This window comes from Syngnathoides biaculeatus, chromosome 19 (assembly GCF_019802595.1).
Source record: "Syngnathoides biaculeatus isolate LvHL_M chromosome 19, ASM1980259v1, whole genome shotgun sequence".
Lineage (NCBI taxonomy): Eukaryota > Metazoa > Chordata > Actinopteri > Syngnathiformes > Syngnathidae > Syngnathoides > Syngnathoides biaculeatus.
Genome location: NC_084658.1, coordinates 10,004,191 through 10,019,866, shown reverse-complemented (window position 1 = coordinate 10,019,866; position 15,676 = coordinate 10,004,191). Strand labels below are relative to the sequence as shown.

The following is a 15,676-nucleotide window of genomic DNA, read 5'->3' as shown; positions in this document are numbered from 1 at the left end:
CAAACAGCTGCACTCACAATTACACCTAGGGGCAATTTAGAGTGTCCAATTAATGTTGCATGTTTTTGGGACGTGGGAGGAAACGGGAGTTCCCGGAGAAAACCCATGCAGGCGCGAGGAAAACATGCAAACTCCACACATGCGGGTCCGGGATCGAATCCGGGACCTCAGAACTGTGAGCCCAACACTTTCCAACTGAGCCATCGTGCCACCCTAACCCATCTTTTTTTTTTTTGTAAATATTCACTACCAATAATGGCATTTATACTTGTCTGATAATTAAAAAAAATATTATGTAGGATGTCAGATGAGCACTAGTGGGTAAGTACTGTATGTGCTTCAAATCTCGGCTTTGGCCATCTTGAGGTTGTTATCTTCAGGTATTTTGGCCTCCTCCCACATCCCAAAAACATGCAACATTAATTGGACACTCTAAATTGCCTCTAGGTGTGATTGTGAGTCCGGATGTTTGTCTCCATGTGCCCTGCGATTGGCTGGCAACCAATTCAGCGTGTACCCCGCCTCCTGCCTGTTGACAGCTGGGATAGGTTCCTGTACTCCCCACGACCCTTGTGAGGATAAGCGGCTAAGAAAATGGATGGATGGATGGATGGACAGCAACATGTGCAAGAATGCGCTCTGCAACTAGTTGGCAACCGGTTCAGGGCGGATCTCGCCTCTCACCCAAATTCAGCGGTGACCCTTGTGAGGAGAAACTGTGTCGAAAATGAATGGAGGATTTTTGCTTTTTGTTTTATTATTAACAGCGGTTACCGTCTTTTGACACTTGTATTAATGATGAACATTGGGGGACTATTAGGGGGGTACGACTTGAAACACCGTTAGACTTTTATTTTTTTGGGGACAGCGGTTAAATTATTTTTACTGATGTATGATGAGTGTCCCAGAATATGATTGGGTAACTAGGAGGAGAAAAAAAAGGGCTGTAAGAGCAAAATGCTAAGAAAGAAAGCAGGCAACGGAAGAGGGAAGGTTATTTTGGGGTCTCTGAACTGTAATCACCACACAGATCGGCTTCCTCCCAGGTGCTGGACATCAACAGGGAAACGCGCAGAGCACAGAAGAATGGAGCCTTTTCTGAAAAGATACACTTGATTTGTAGGTGAGGTGCTGCTGCCTTATTGTTCATAATTAGCCTTCATTTCTATATTCTGACTATAGAAGAAAGACAACACTTTTCATGCCAAACCTGGAGGCTTGGGGGGGGGGTTATCTTTGCGGCTGGAGGAAGTTGAGGGGGTGGAGGTGGGGAGGCGTCAGAGAGCTGACACCACACTTCCACTGCCTGCCCGAGGAGACTGGATGGTGACTACTTTGGGAGGGAGCTCGACTCTCGCTTAATCCTGTTAGACATCTTGTGACTTGCTCAATGACAAGCACATCAACAGGTGAGGCAAGACAACATGAGGTCATCTAGGCCATGGATAATTACTTTTGTTTTTTGTTTTTTTTTGGGGGGGAGCATTCATTCATGAGCATAAAATGCTGAACATAAAACATTCTTGGATTGATAGTATTGCTTAAGGAATCACCCAAATACAGTATTGCAAGGCAGGGAAGTAGAAAATGAACCCATTTTGCACTGCAATTATTTCCCCCCGCCCAGGCTCTCATTAAACAAGGGTTTTTTTTTTTTCTCTTCCTGGACACAGAAAGGGGAATTTCTAAAGTAGTTTGTCATACTGAAGACAATTTATGTCACAGGGTTAAGCAACGTTGCCTGACTGTCACAAGATGTAAAAAATTAAGCCAAAAAAATCTTTGCTCCTAAGCAACTCCTAGAAGTTTGTTTTATAATGTAATTTTGTTCAGTTGTGTATGTCTTTACAAAGTAATGGGTACATCTTCCTCACAAATTTTCACCAATACCGCTGGCTTTAAGAGAAAAAAAAATAATGACGCAGCGTGCCATCGTCGGGTGAATCGCGCATCCACCCATGTTACATAGCAAGCTGGATTGAGTCATTTAAGTCGCCGTTGACAACCAAATAGCTTGGGAGAGAACGGCAAGCACTGCAACCCTGGATCGACTCATTCAATCGGAGTTTTAAAATTTATCGTTGTATTCACGCTAATGTTCCATGATGCTTTGTGAGTTTAAAAAAAGGAAAAACAACATCGGAGCAGTCAGACCACTAGCTGTTGTACCCCAAGTGGTTCCGAACGTTTGCCTCAGAAGTGATTGAGAGCTCAATACACTGTCACAGTTTTGCTTTTTTTTTTTTTTTTACCCCCCCCCCTCTATTCAGTATCTCTTAAGATGTTTCGCCTTTCATCCGAGCAGGCTTTATCAGTTCACGCTTAGGAATGCACAGTGACAGAACGGAGCATTCCACTTACGATCGATTCAATACCCCGACGATGCTGACCTGGCAAGCCCACAGCAAAGTTAAAAGTATAAATCTCGTACACTTTTGTTGCTTTCTGCTGCATTCGCCTTAACCACCTGCTTTTAATTAAATATAGATGTGCTTTAAAATTGAATGCGCGTCCGGATGTTAACCTATTTGTCCTGTGAACGGCCGAGCGGTTTAGGGTGTGACCTGCCTCGGGGCTCCAGCTGACCCATGTATGAGAAAAGCCGGTATTCAAAATGGATTGATGTTAATTTTAAAATATTTGCAGTTACCACTGACACATCAATCACAAGTTTTTTCCCCCCCACCATGGAGGTATATAAGAACAACTCATATTAAGGAAATAATGCAAATAAGTATTTGAACACCTATCACCTAGAATTCTGACTCTCAAAGACCTGTTTGTCTGCCTTTAAATTTCCCCTCCACTCCATGTATTATCCTGAATCGGATGCACCTGTGTGAGGTTGTTAGGTGCATGAAGACACCTGCCCACACCATACAATCAGTAAGACTCAAATTTGTAACATGGCCAAGACCAAAGAGCTATCCAAAGACACCAGAAACAAAATTGTACAACTCCACATGGCTGGAAAGGGCTACTGAGAAATTGCGAAGGAGCTTGGTGAAAAAAGGTCCGCTGTTGGAGCAATCATGAGAAAATGGAAGAAGCTTAACATGACGGTCAATCTCAATAGGAGTGGAGCTCCATGCAAGATATCACCTCATGGAGTCTCAATGATCGTTAGAAAGGTGAGGAATCAACCCAGGACTACTTGACAGGACTTGGTTAATGACCTGAAAAGAGCTGGGACCACCGTTTCCAAGGTGACTGTTGGTAAGACACGAAGACATCATGGTTTGGAAGGATGCATGGCACGGAAGGTTCCCCTCCTTAAACCAGCACATGTCAAGGCCCGTCTTAAGTTTGCCAATGACCATTTGGATGATACAGAGGAGTCATGAGAGAAAGTTTTGTGGTCAGATGAGACCAAAATTGAACTTTTTGGTCATAATTCCACTAACCGTGTTTGGAGGAAGACAAATGATTAGTTCCATCCCAAGAACACCATCCCTACTGTGAAGCATGGTGGTATCATGATTTGTGGGTGTTTTTCTGCACATGGGACAGGACAACTGCACTGTATTAAGGAGAGGATGACCGCGGCCATGGATTGTGAGATTTTGGGGAACAATCTCTTTCCCTCAGTCAGAGCTTTGAAGATGGGTCGTGGCTGGGTCTTTCAACATGACAATGACCCGAAGCACACAGCCAGCAAAACCAAGGAGTGGCTCCGTAAGAACCATATCAAGGTTCTGGCGTGGCCTAACCAGTCTCCAGACCTAAACCCAATAGAAAATCTTTGGAGGGAGCTGAAACTCCATGTTTCTCAGCGACAGCCCAGAAACCTGTCTGATCTTGAGAGGATCTGTGTGGAGGATTTGGCCAAAATCCCTCCTGCAGTGTGTGCAAACCTGGTGAACAACTACATTGGTTTTCTCAGGTGTTCAAATACTTATTTGCAGCTCTATCACACAAATAAATCGTTAAAGGGTGTTCAAATACTTATTTTCTTCACTGTAATAAACTGAACCTTTTCATCAAACGTCTCATTTACTGCTCACATACAAATATACTTTTCATTGTAGAGTATACCACTACATGTCAATAATGCGTTGTTATCCTGTTAAAGCCTGAGCTGTGAGGCTTTGAGGCCGTCGCATAAAATATCAGATTATAGATTATCATCAATGGATGCACACATGCTACGTTGCTCTAACACCCATTATCCACGGGGATAGCGATTAGTGCTAAAAACACGGCATGTTTGCGTCTTTTCATACGAGATGTCGCCGTGTAACAAAAGGATGGCAGATGCTGACAAGATGGGAGTTGATATCGAAGCCCCTGAGTCACGTCTGTGGCGTTTCCAAAGAGCCAATAACCCCAATGCCACGATGAAAATACCAGCCTGACACTTAGCGCAAGAGTGGCACAGCGCCAGCCTGACCCTCCTCTGCAGACGCACAGTCACAGCGGCGAAGTTTTACCGCCTGTCTGCCCCCGTCACTCTTCTGTGCCAGCAGCAGTGTGAGGATTAAGGGAAAATCCCGACCTCCTCATCCACCTCTCTTTAAATGGCTCCGCTCATTTTAAAGAGCTCCTCCAAAGCGGGATTACAGCTCCGCTTGCACCATAGATTGGCAAATGTTGTGCTGTTTACCGTCCATGTTATCGACATGCAGTTGTGTACAAGCCAGCGGCAGTGAGAGAGACACAACTCAGGACAGTAGCCTGTGTGATGTGCTGATATTTAATTAAACTGCCTTCCCGTCACACACACACACACACACACACACACACACACACACACACACACACGCACTCCTCCCTACTCAAAATTCCTCCAGCGGGGCAAAAATGCACACTCCTGTCCATCACCCCGGCAGAGTTGCTGGCATAGCAGTTTTATTGTCCTTTTCATCATTAGTTGCAACATGTCCACCTATCATATGGTGGTTTTTACTTTTTTAGTGCATTTTCCAAAACAAAACAAAAAAGTTGTACTGTAGGGTGAAGGTGTTGATATTCTTCTACTTCTGATTTGACTTTAGACAGTGAGACAAAAAATGAAATGGAATCTACTGGTTTCAGCTGTATCTATCCATCCTGCCCCATTTTCTTTCCGCTTATCCTCATAAGGGTCACTTGGAGCCTATCCCAGCTGTCAACGGGCAGGAGGCGGGGTACACCCTGAACTGGTTGCAAGCCAATCGCAGGGCACATGGAGACAAACAGTCGCACTCACAATCACACCGAGGGGCAATTTAGAGTGTCCAATTAATGCTGCATGGTTATGGGATGTGGGAGGAAACCGGTGTGCCCGGAGGAAACCCACGCAGGCATGGGGAGAACATGCAGGTGGGTCTGGGATTGAACCCGGGACCTCAGAACTGTGAGGCCAAAGCTTTCCGGCGGATCCACTGTGCCGTCTCAACTGTATCTAAATCTGCTAAATTATCCCATCAAGACACTTAAAGGGATTTTCAATTTTTCCTGCCCAAAAAATATTTTTTTGTCATATTTGTGAAACCCACAATGTGACCTTAGTACATGAGTTTAAAAAAAAAAAGTTTGCCCTCTCTTGCCCCATCTTGTTCCAGAAACAGAATGCGTGACTGATGAGCTGTTATCATTTGTAGCGTCCACATGGGTACAATCACGACGGGACCCCCCTGTCCCCCTTTCCGCCATATGACCTCCCGCTGACCTGTTACTATATTACCCCAGAAAAACCACCTTAGTAGTGATAAGAGTTGTTACTATGATACAAAATACTAAGATAACGGTGCTATGGCGCGTCGGGTCTCACAATAATTTTGACCTCTCAACCCGTGGAGTTTGCATTACCTCCCTGTGCCTGCATGAGTTTCCTGCAAACATCCCGAAAACATCCATTAAATGCAGACTCTAAATTACCCTTGGGCGTGATTGTGAGCGCGAATGGTCGTTCATTTCTATGTGCCCTGCGATTGGCTCGCAACCAGTTCAGGTTGTACCCTGCCTCTTGATATGAGTCTGAAAACACCCCTAATCCAGCACTGTATTCACATCATGCCTCGGTATCTGCTTTTGTTTTGTCACAAATTAAACTCGCAGGTACCGGGTATTGAGGGGGGAAGTTTGGCTGCATATTTCATTCATGTCTTTACATTAGTTATGCATGGAAGACCAGCAAGGGAAATTCACACTGTGGCCGTTTGTCTTTCTAATGGAGGGGGGAAACAGCAGCGTCTACAGCCAGAGAACAACTCTCATGCTACTTTAATGGGAATGAATAAAGGATGAGTCGAGGCTCAGACACCAGGTTAAGAGGCTGCTTAGCACCTCTGGCTCGATGCCAGCTTCTGGAGGAGCTGATGGCACAGAGTGGCCGAAGACGGAGATAAAGACAGGAAATCCGTAAAAGGTGGCGTAATGTTGGGCTTCGTTAAGGGGTTGGCAATCTATTTATTTGTTGTTCAATAAATCGGTAGAAGGGTGGCACGGTGCATCAGTTTGTGAAGCGTTGGCCTCACAGTTCTGAGGTCCCGGGTTCATTCCCGGACCCGCCTGCGTGGGTTTTCTCCGGGCACTCCGGTTTCCTCCCACATCCCAAAAACATGCAACATTAATTGGACACTCTAAATTACCCCGAGGTGTGATTGTGAGTTTGGATGTTTGTGTCCATGTCCATGTGCCCTGCAATTGGCTGGCAACCAGTTCAGGGTGTACCCCGTCTCCTGCCCGTTGACAGCTGGGATAGGCTCCAGCACTTCCTGCGACCCTTGTGAGGATAAACAGCTAGGAAAATGGATGGATCGATAAATCAGTAGAGATGCAAGCAATATTTAATGCGTCGACTCCTCGATGCAATACAATTTGAACAAAATGAAGTCACACACACAAATTCAGAATGAAAACACTCTCAAGCAGCAACTGTGAGCCAAAACACACATTCAACCACACGAAGACTGACTGGTCATGTGACATAACTCACTAGGCCATGCTGTAAAAGGCACACATAGAACATTTAATATTTATTTATTTTTTCATATACAAAACTGCTACACTTCTTTATGGAAAAAGAAGAGATTATCCATCCATCCATCCATCCATTTTTCTTTGTCGCTTATCCTCACGAGGGTCGCAGGGAGTACAGGAGCCTATCCCAGTTGTCAATGGGAAATTTAGTCATATTTGTGAAAACCACAATGTGACCTTAGTACGTGAGTTTAAAAAAAAGCCCTCTCTTGCCCCATCTTGTTCCAACCCTGTACTGGTTGCCAGCCAATCGCAGGGCACATAGACACAAACAGTCACACTCACAATCACAAGTATGGGCAATTTAGAGTGTTCAATTAATGTTGCATGTTTTTGGGATGTGGGAGGAAACCGGAGTGCCCGGAGAAAACCCACGCAGGCACACACAGAACATGAACAATTTACCAGCTCATCCACTTTGCCGCCTCGAAGAGATTAACAAATTTGAATTCATTTCAAGGGGGAAGATAAATTGGGTCCAAACTTAACTGTTGAATGAATTTACCTCAAGTGTCAACGTAGCACTCGATTTTACATTTGAAAAATGTTGCAAGTTAATGTGTTTAATTGTAATATTGAAACTGCAAAGTTAAGTGACATCAGTTGTTGGCCAGCATCCCCAAAATGCATTTTGTGCAACTCTGGTTTGGTAAAAAGTCTCAAAGTTGTAAAGAGTTTTTCCACAAGCAGTAAATTCAAGCAGGATCAGGATATACAGATGGGATACAGAGTTATAAAAAGCTCCTTGTTGGCATTGAATCTGGTATCATACGCCTCTACGGACCTCGACTGTTTAATCTGCCATGGGGAGAAAAAAAAAGCAATACAAGAGAAACCAGGCACCAGAGCAAAGGGATCTAAAGCAGTGCCTCTGGGAAAATCCTGGTGATGTTGTAGAGGAACAGGTGGTGGTGGGAGTCTGCGCTTGGCCGGCCGAGCTTCGGCAACGCCGCCAATAGTTGCGTTGAGAGCGGACCAAGAACAGAATCTGGCACGGTGACGACAGAACCTGCCAGTCTGCGGCCTGCGATAGAGCCGTAATGGCTGCCACCTGCCCTGAGTTACGGCAAATAACGGGAGGGAGTGGGGGTCACGGAACAACAGCTGACGGCACCTGTGCTCAATTGTCAAGATGCCGCATCAAAACAAGGTTGGGGGGGGATTGCTGGGCGCTAGAGCGTAGTCAAAATACACACAAGATGTTTTTGTGTCTGCGCTGTGGCACCACATGGTTAAGCATCTGTTGTGGCAAACTGAATCAGCATATACGGTAAACCAAATTCAGATTCACTAATTCAGACGTTTCAGAACTTATCCCCCATTATTTCCTTGAAATAAAAATTGAAATAAAAGTAATTATCTGGGGGTGTCTTGTGCCATTTTGCTACAAATGCATTGAGGAGCTTCATACACAGCATCTTTGTGCTGACTTTGACGTGAATTAACTTTCTTTAATTTCTCGTACCATGTGTACGCATTTGCATTCGCACATGCTTGATCCAAATCCGACACATAAAACGTGCTGGATTGCTGTACTTGTGCGCGCATCACTTGCTCGGTTTGGAAAAAAACAATATGAATAGTCTGACTTGTTCAATGGAGTATTTGAGGAGCTGTGATTGACTGCTGGCGCCATATGACACGGTGTGAGTGCCTCTTATTTTAGAGTGACAGCTTGATAAGATGATAAAAGCAAGGGAGGGAGAGGAATGCTGAGCTGTCCTTGTAGGCCCTTTTCCATGCACCGCGCATGCGCCGCCGTCTTGATTTTAAATGTTTCGATTGCAACTTATCAAGGCCTAAACCAAATTTGTCCCAATCCCGGTCCACTTCAAATCGGGTGTCCTTTTGTTTGAGACACTTTCTTTTTTTTCCTCTTGCCCTCACTGTATTCTTCTGTGAGTGCAGCAGTTTATTTAGCTGCAATGTTTACATTCCAGTTGAGGCAGCCTCTCCCGAGGGAGGATGACGGGACCAAGCAGTGTGGTTGAGCCCCCTTTTGCCCGTGCCTCGAGTCACTTTCAGATCGCAATGACTGACGTATTGAAGTGATCTAAATGACCATTTAATACAAGCATGGCAACACTAAATTGCACGTGCTAGAAAATAAATCCCTCTGACAGGATGACAAACAAAATGTTGTCTCGGGTAGTTTATGTAGTAATATAGCAAAACAACAGTTTGGATCCAGGGGAAACGGGCTAAGTGGATGAAGCTTGAGGCAGTCCTGATTCCTCAGGACCCTGGCTCTTCGACGGCCTCATCATTAGACTGCCTGGCTCCTGCGGCCTCCGGCAGAGCGTTGTCTGCATGCCCTAATGAACGCTGACTCACTCAACACGCAGCATTGCCACCACATTCGTTCGGCCCAGAATAGCCCCAAATAAAGAGAGATGGGAGTGGAGCGGTCAGGGTAAGGCGCCTGCTATATTCCTGCAAGATGTTACTGGAGGCCATGATCCGCTCAAGTCAATTTGGTTCAATTCCGTTATCGCCCATTGTAAATCGCTGGGAGGATTGGGGCAACACTATACAGCACATTAATGATATTCAAGAAATATTACAACCGTAGTCTTGGTTTTCCAAAATCTATTCTCGCTTAATATTTATATCTACATTTTTTTCCACCAATTTGTTTCAGTACTCATTGTCATAAATAACCACAAAGCATCCTGAAAGACATCCTCCAATTATTCATAAATAGCAAAAGTCAGATCCGGCCAGCTACATTATTTTTTGCGGCATGCTACAGTGCAAGGCATGAAGTGTAGCAACACTCTCAAGGCTTTTTAATATTTTTTGGAACAATAAAGCCTGACTCACGGAACATTAGGGGTTAAACTGGCCTGGTCAACTGGTGTTACGTGTGTGTGTGTGTGTGAGTTGGGCGGGGGCGGATTGAGGGCTACAAGTGAAAAGTCACACATGATACACGAGGAAAATCCCCTTTTTTTCCTGCCTGTGACCATACACCTGTGTGTGTGTTGAGGACACAGAGGGAGGACACATCTGTTTGGGATTTGGAACTGGGCTTTTTCACCTCATGTCACGCGAGACTTAAGACAAAGGGGGCAGTGTGTGTGTGCGTGTATGTGTGCACGAGAAACACAGTCTGTCTCCAATACTCGAGAGCCGAGCCGAAAATACAGCTCCCAACGAATCAATCCCGTTTATTGATTACATCTCCGCTGCGCTTATGCAACATCCCCACCTGCGTGTACAACTATGGCGAAATCACAGTGTGCAGGCGGAGCTTTGCGAAGCCGAGATACCAAGGTAAACCTTTCATGCATGCCACGTGCTCTTCAAATCAGACTCCACAATTTCGCACCAATGGCCTGGAAAACCAGAACTGCTTGCTTGAACCCATTCACATGGAGAAGAGTGTCAAGTTGGATTCTCGTGGAAACGACTTGTCCATGAGCAATATTCATCCAACTACAAGAGACTTGGTCCATCAGCTTAAATGGAAATCTAAAATGGTCAAGCGTGGATAATTGTGAGTGAGACAAGTCATTTCTTCCTAACGACCCGACCCGCTCCATCTCTGCAGACCCCCTGACATTAACTCCTCTCAGCCCTGCTATTCTCCCGAAAACATTTTCTCCCAACACGGCAACATTTCCACCGGGACTCTTGATGGAAGCTCAGAGATGGCCCACGCATAATCGATAGCGCCAGGTTGCCAAGACAACCTTGATTTCCTGTCACAGTTTTTGCAGAGTGCCGGTGATTGCGCCGGGTGTCCATTGCACCTGCCGCCCTCTCCTCCTCCTCTTCCAGTGCCTCATCAACCACTTGCTATCCCAATACCTCTCTCCCTCCTGATACACGAAAGCGGACGGATATACAAAGGCATAACAGATTAGACCCAAGAGGTTGAGCTGACCCAATCAAACCACAGTGCCAAGGATGTGGACACACACACACACACAAATGCAGATCCCGTTATCTCCAACAATGCCGAGCTGTGACAGCTATCATATCTACCTTGGTGATGTCATTGCACCTGGGAAACGTTTACTATCAGCGCCCCTCATACGCGCACACGCGTACACAACCTGCCTCCCTCCTCCGCGAGAGGTTGGCACCTTCTGTTTTTTTCATTAATGGAGAGCTCATTAATCGTGAGTGATAACGAGGACATGGGACAGGGACATGATTAAGGGGCTCTCTCTCCTTTAGCTGGCTGCCCTTGGGAATAAATAGCCTAGGGTGTATGTGTGTGTGTGTGGTCCACATGTTAAAACAGGTAAAGGACATGCTGTATATATCTTGTGCTATCACTAGGACATCTCTAGTGTATGACCACGCACGTTTTCCCATTTATTTATTTCAGGTATACCCACATACACCTTCCAAAGAGATGACGAAAGAGGTGAGGACTTGGTTGTAAGGATGATGTTTTGAAGTTTGCCCATGGTCAAAACTCAAGACTTCCTAACAAGGTAGTTAGAGCCATCACATTATGACATTGCATTGCACTTATAGCTGCCACATCCAAAGGAATAATACAGTTTTTAGTCAAGTTGCAAAATTCTGATTAAACATCACAAGCTTTGAAAAGTCATTTGTGACATCTTTTTTTCTCGTTTGTTTATGCAAGTGGTCAGAATGCCGTTCGGTGTACTTAGTAGGCCTACTTTAAATCAACAAATACAACAACAACAAAAAAAGCCTACAATATTTTCTCTTGCTAATCCAACCCCATTTTGACTTGCAAAAGGCCGATTGGTTGGTGCAGATGAAATCATAGCGTGATAATCTGTGACACGCTGGAACATCCAAACTGACCCAAATGTAATGAATGAAACGGATCCAGAAACATTGCAGGTTGATACGAAAGTCACAGGAAGAGAGCAAGAGATCAGGCCGTACATCCACAAGGGGCTTTGCAGTACAGCAATCATTTAGCTTTACACAGACATTAAATTCAATCTGTCTGCACCAGGACCTTAATCCCCTCTCCTCCACCATGGACACAAGCAGACAGTAATCCTCCATATTTGTATATTAATAGCAAGAGTCTCAGGGGTGGACTATCTATGTGATTGTGATGTATGTTTTATTAGTTGGTTAATCTGCTTGTCGATCAGAGGATCTGGTCCATTTAAAGCCAGACTTTAGTAAAAACACAGTCGCCACAGCCTAAGGGATAAACTCCACAAGGACAAGGGAAAGCGCATGGCTGTGTTGAATGGACTCATCGCCAACAATAAACAGCTTTACATCAACTTTATCTGTCATTGGCCAATACAATTATTGTGTGGAATCCAGCCCTGGGCCTCTGCCCTTTCCTATGAAGAGGGCTCGATAAAGCCTGACCTAAATATAAACCTGCTACCTTGTTTCCAGGGTCTATGCTTCACTCGCCTGTTATTTCAGAGGGTGCACTTAAGATTCATTGTGCACGTCCATAATAATGTGCGTCGCCCTGCGAAACACTCCCTGTCCTCCTGAAGAGCTTACATACGCCAGGGGAGCAGAGGCCGTTTCACATCAGCAGGCATGACCAGTGGAGAGGTGAGATTCCTGAAGATCTGAATCATGATAGAGTCATCTGCTCACCTCTCGACCCTGTCTAGACGCTGTATTGCTACCACACCCTGCTGGACAGCCCTGATTCAATACCTTTATCAGACAGACGTTCGATCAGAAGGACAATGCTTTGAATTAGCAGGCAAGTCAGGAGGAGATGAAGGGTAGGCTCGACCACAGGGCAATTACTAAATTGTAAACTGTTTCCTTCTTATGAACAGTCTTTGACATCTTGAATTACCGTATTTTCCACATTATAAGGCGCACCTTCAATGAATAGCCTATTTCAAACCTTTTTTTCCATATACATGGCGCACCCCATTATAAGGCGCATAGAATAGACGCTACAGTAGAGGCTGGGGTTATAGTAAGCATCCATGAGATGGAGCTGCACTAAAGGCTCAATATTGATCCATATATAAGGCACACCTGATTATAAGGCGCACCGTCGGCTTTTGAGAAAATCAAAGGCTTTTGGGTGCGCCCTATAGTGTGGAAAATACGGTATGCCTGGAATCATGTACCCTACAAACACAAAATTCACACGAATAACAATTTTAAAAAAACTATCCAAAATACATTCACAGACTGTCCAACGGTGACCCCTAACAGTGAAACGTTTTCAGAAAAGCAAAGGCCTTAAGAAAACCATATTTGGCAAAACAATGGCAAAATGAGGAAGCGGTGGTGGGTGCAAATTAATTGGAATTACGAAATACTGACCATGACAACTATATTGTTACCAAAAGTTATAGCAGCATATGAACACGGTTTCTACGCCATAATCATCTATCTAAGTGTTTTCCTGTGGATGAACAAACAAACCAGCTTCAAGAGACAAGAGGATGATTACGGACCCTAGGGAGAGAAGTGATTTTCTTTTCACGATTGGCAGATTAGAAGAGAGGACTGAAGAGAATAATAATTTTTTAAAAAAAGGATAAATTGTGAATGAGTCAGCAACTTAGTTCACAATCTGGTCGGAATTCAAATGGAGGTCAGAAATCCAGTCAGAAAGATATCTTATGTAACACAACCATAAATAAACAAAACAAAAAAAAGCTTTGTTTTGAAATAAATTACTGTCTAGCCATGTGACTCTCACGGGTTAATCTCATGGGAGCATCCCCCACCCATGATCCCCCTGATGGACTGTAACAACAGGAAGTCAGCCTGCAATCGGCCTGCAACCAACACCACACCTACCGATAAGTGAGCTCTCCCTCGCGCACACATCGCATTGGAATACAGACGCACTCTCAGCCAAGTAGAAGAAGGCACAAACAAACACTGTTCCGGCCTCCCTCATCATTCAGATGTTACATTAACGACAGCCATTTATCAGTCCACTCAGTTAAGTCTATGTTTAATCCCTTTAAAAGAAGACTGTGAGGAGCAGAAGAATCAATGGCACGCTGCCCATCGCTGCTGGCGTCTGTGGCAAGCAAGACTCGCTGCAGCCTGGCACTGAAACACGGAGGGGGTGGGTTCTCAGTGGCTCAATAGCCCTTGTTTGTCTAGGTCCCTTTGGGAAGTCAGGACACAGCAGTGAATAGGAGCCAGTTAGCAGCGATGGCATAATAAAGAGTGGTGGGGGGGAGGACCCAGGTCATTGAAATTCTGCGCAGGCTACTGTCAAGACCAAGCCCCATTGCCAGCTGTGGCAGCAACTCAGTGGAGCGTGGGGGTGTTTAACAAGGCTCAAGTTTTGGTTTATAGTCATAACATTGGGAGATACAGAATCTTTGATCTGACACTGCTTGATCAGCAAAAAAATATTCGATATGAAATTGAATCTTCGGTTCAAAAGACAGAATTGCAAGTAGACCAGCCAGCCATGCACTGTAAATGTGACTTATTTAAGATGTGAATTTCCAGAGGAAGATGACACTGACATGACGGGCAAACGGGCCAGGCTATTTTTTTCCTGATAGGCGTCTGTGACACTCTGTAAAGACATTCTGCCCTGTATGGAGGTGATTGGAAGTGCTGAGAGAGACGGATAGACACGACAGTAACAGTGTCCTTCATTCGTGTTTAAAAGTCACCACCAGACAGCTGTCTGCAGAAATAAAGGACTTCACGTTAGTTTTTCCTTATTAGTCACCCTTCTGTCGAAAAGAACCTCTTTATAAGGAGACTGACGAAAAAATACTTGCCGAGGATTAATTGTTGTTTTGTTGTGCAAATATTCCAAACATGTGCAGCTCTATCTTGATACAGCAACAGTGGCACGCAATGATTTTCCTTTTATCAAACATTTTCATCGAGCTAGCAGTACAGTTCAGTTTGCCATACAATGCTTTAAATCTGTAAACCCTGATCGAACTCGTGTTTACATTCCATGGAATGGTGATATCTGTATGAGTTATCGTATGACACCATATCATTCGATACCATAGCATAAGCAAAGAAAAGTACAGGAGAGAAGGCAGACTGCAAACTGCCATGGACAATTTTCTTCCAATCCTACACTGGACAGCAACCTTTGCAATCAACCCCTGAACAAGGTACCGCTGTGACCGGGTACCAAAGGGTACCAAAATCAACTGATCGGCACTATTTTTTTTTTTTTTTTTTTTGCCATTGTGGTACCAGTGGCTGTCATCAGCCACTTTTACACCAGCCATCTAAGACCATCATCATTTTTTTGCTGACCACCACTCTGTAAAGTGCCAATATGGGATTACAGATTAAAATCGCTCTGTGAATTTGCCGGCCTCCAAGCAAAAAAAGAAAAAAAAAAAACAATTCCAACAATGATGGGAGTTTGTGTGAAATGCGCATGAAAACATAAAACAAGAACTTCAAAATAATTTTCAACCTTCGGTTCATTCAACTGACTACAGGTTGCGTGCGTTGCCGTCGCTGTAGCGCCGTATAATTTAATCATCGGAAAGGGTGAGCCCGCGACCGCTGTTTAGTGCACACTTGGAAATCGCAATGTCCTGCTTCATTGAGATCTTTCTGAACGGGACAGGCAGATAAATGTGCCTTTATGCCTTTGATGCGCCAATTTTCCATTCCAGCCACAGTCCGGGAAGGGTGGAGCTCCGCTCGCTCCAGTTCATTGCTTGCTCAACAGAGAATCATCAACAGGAAAAAACGCAAAAGTATAATAAGGAGGTTATTCTTGGGAGTTTTCAAGTTCAGGTTACCATACAGTTTTATATTA

General features: G+C 44.6%; 1 protein-coding gene across 1 annotated transcript in view; it reads right to left on the bottom strand.

Moving 5' to 3' along the window:
- The window catches only part of zeb1b (zinc finger E-box binding homeobox 1b), a 53,650-nt gene that overhangs the window by 29,637 nt on the left and 8,337 nt on the right, over window positions 1-15,676 (bottom strand). The gene's annotated exons all lie outside the window — the stretch shown is intronic.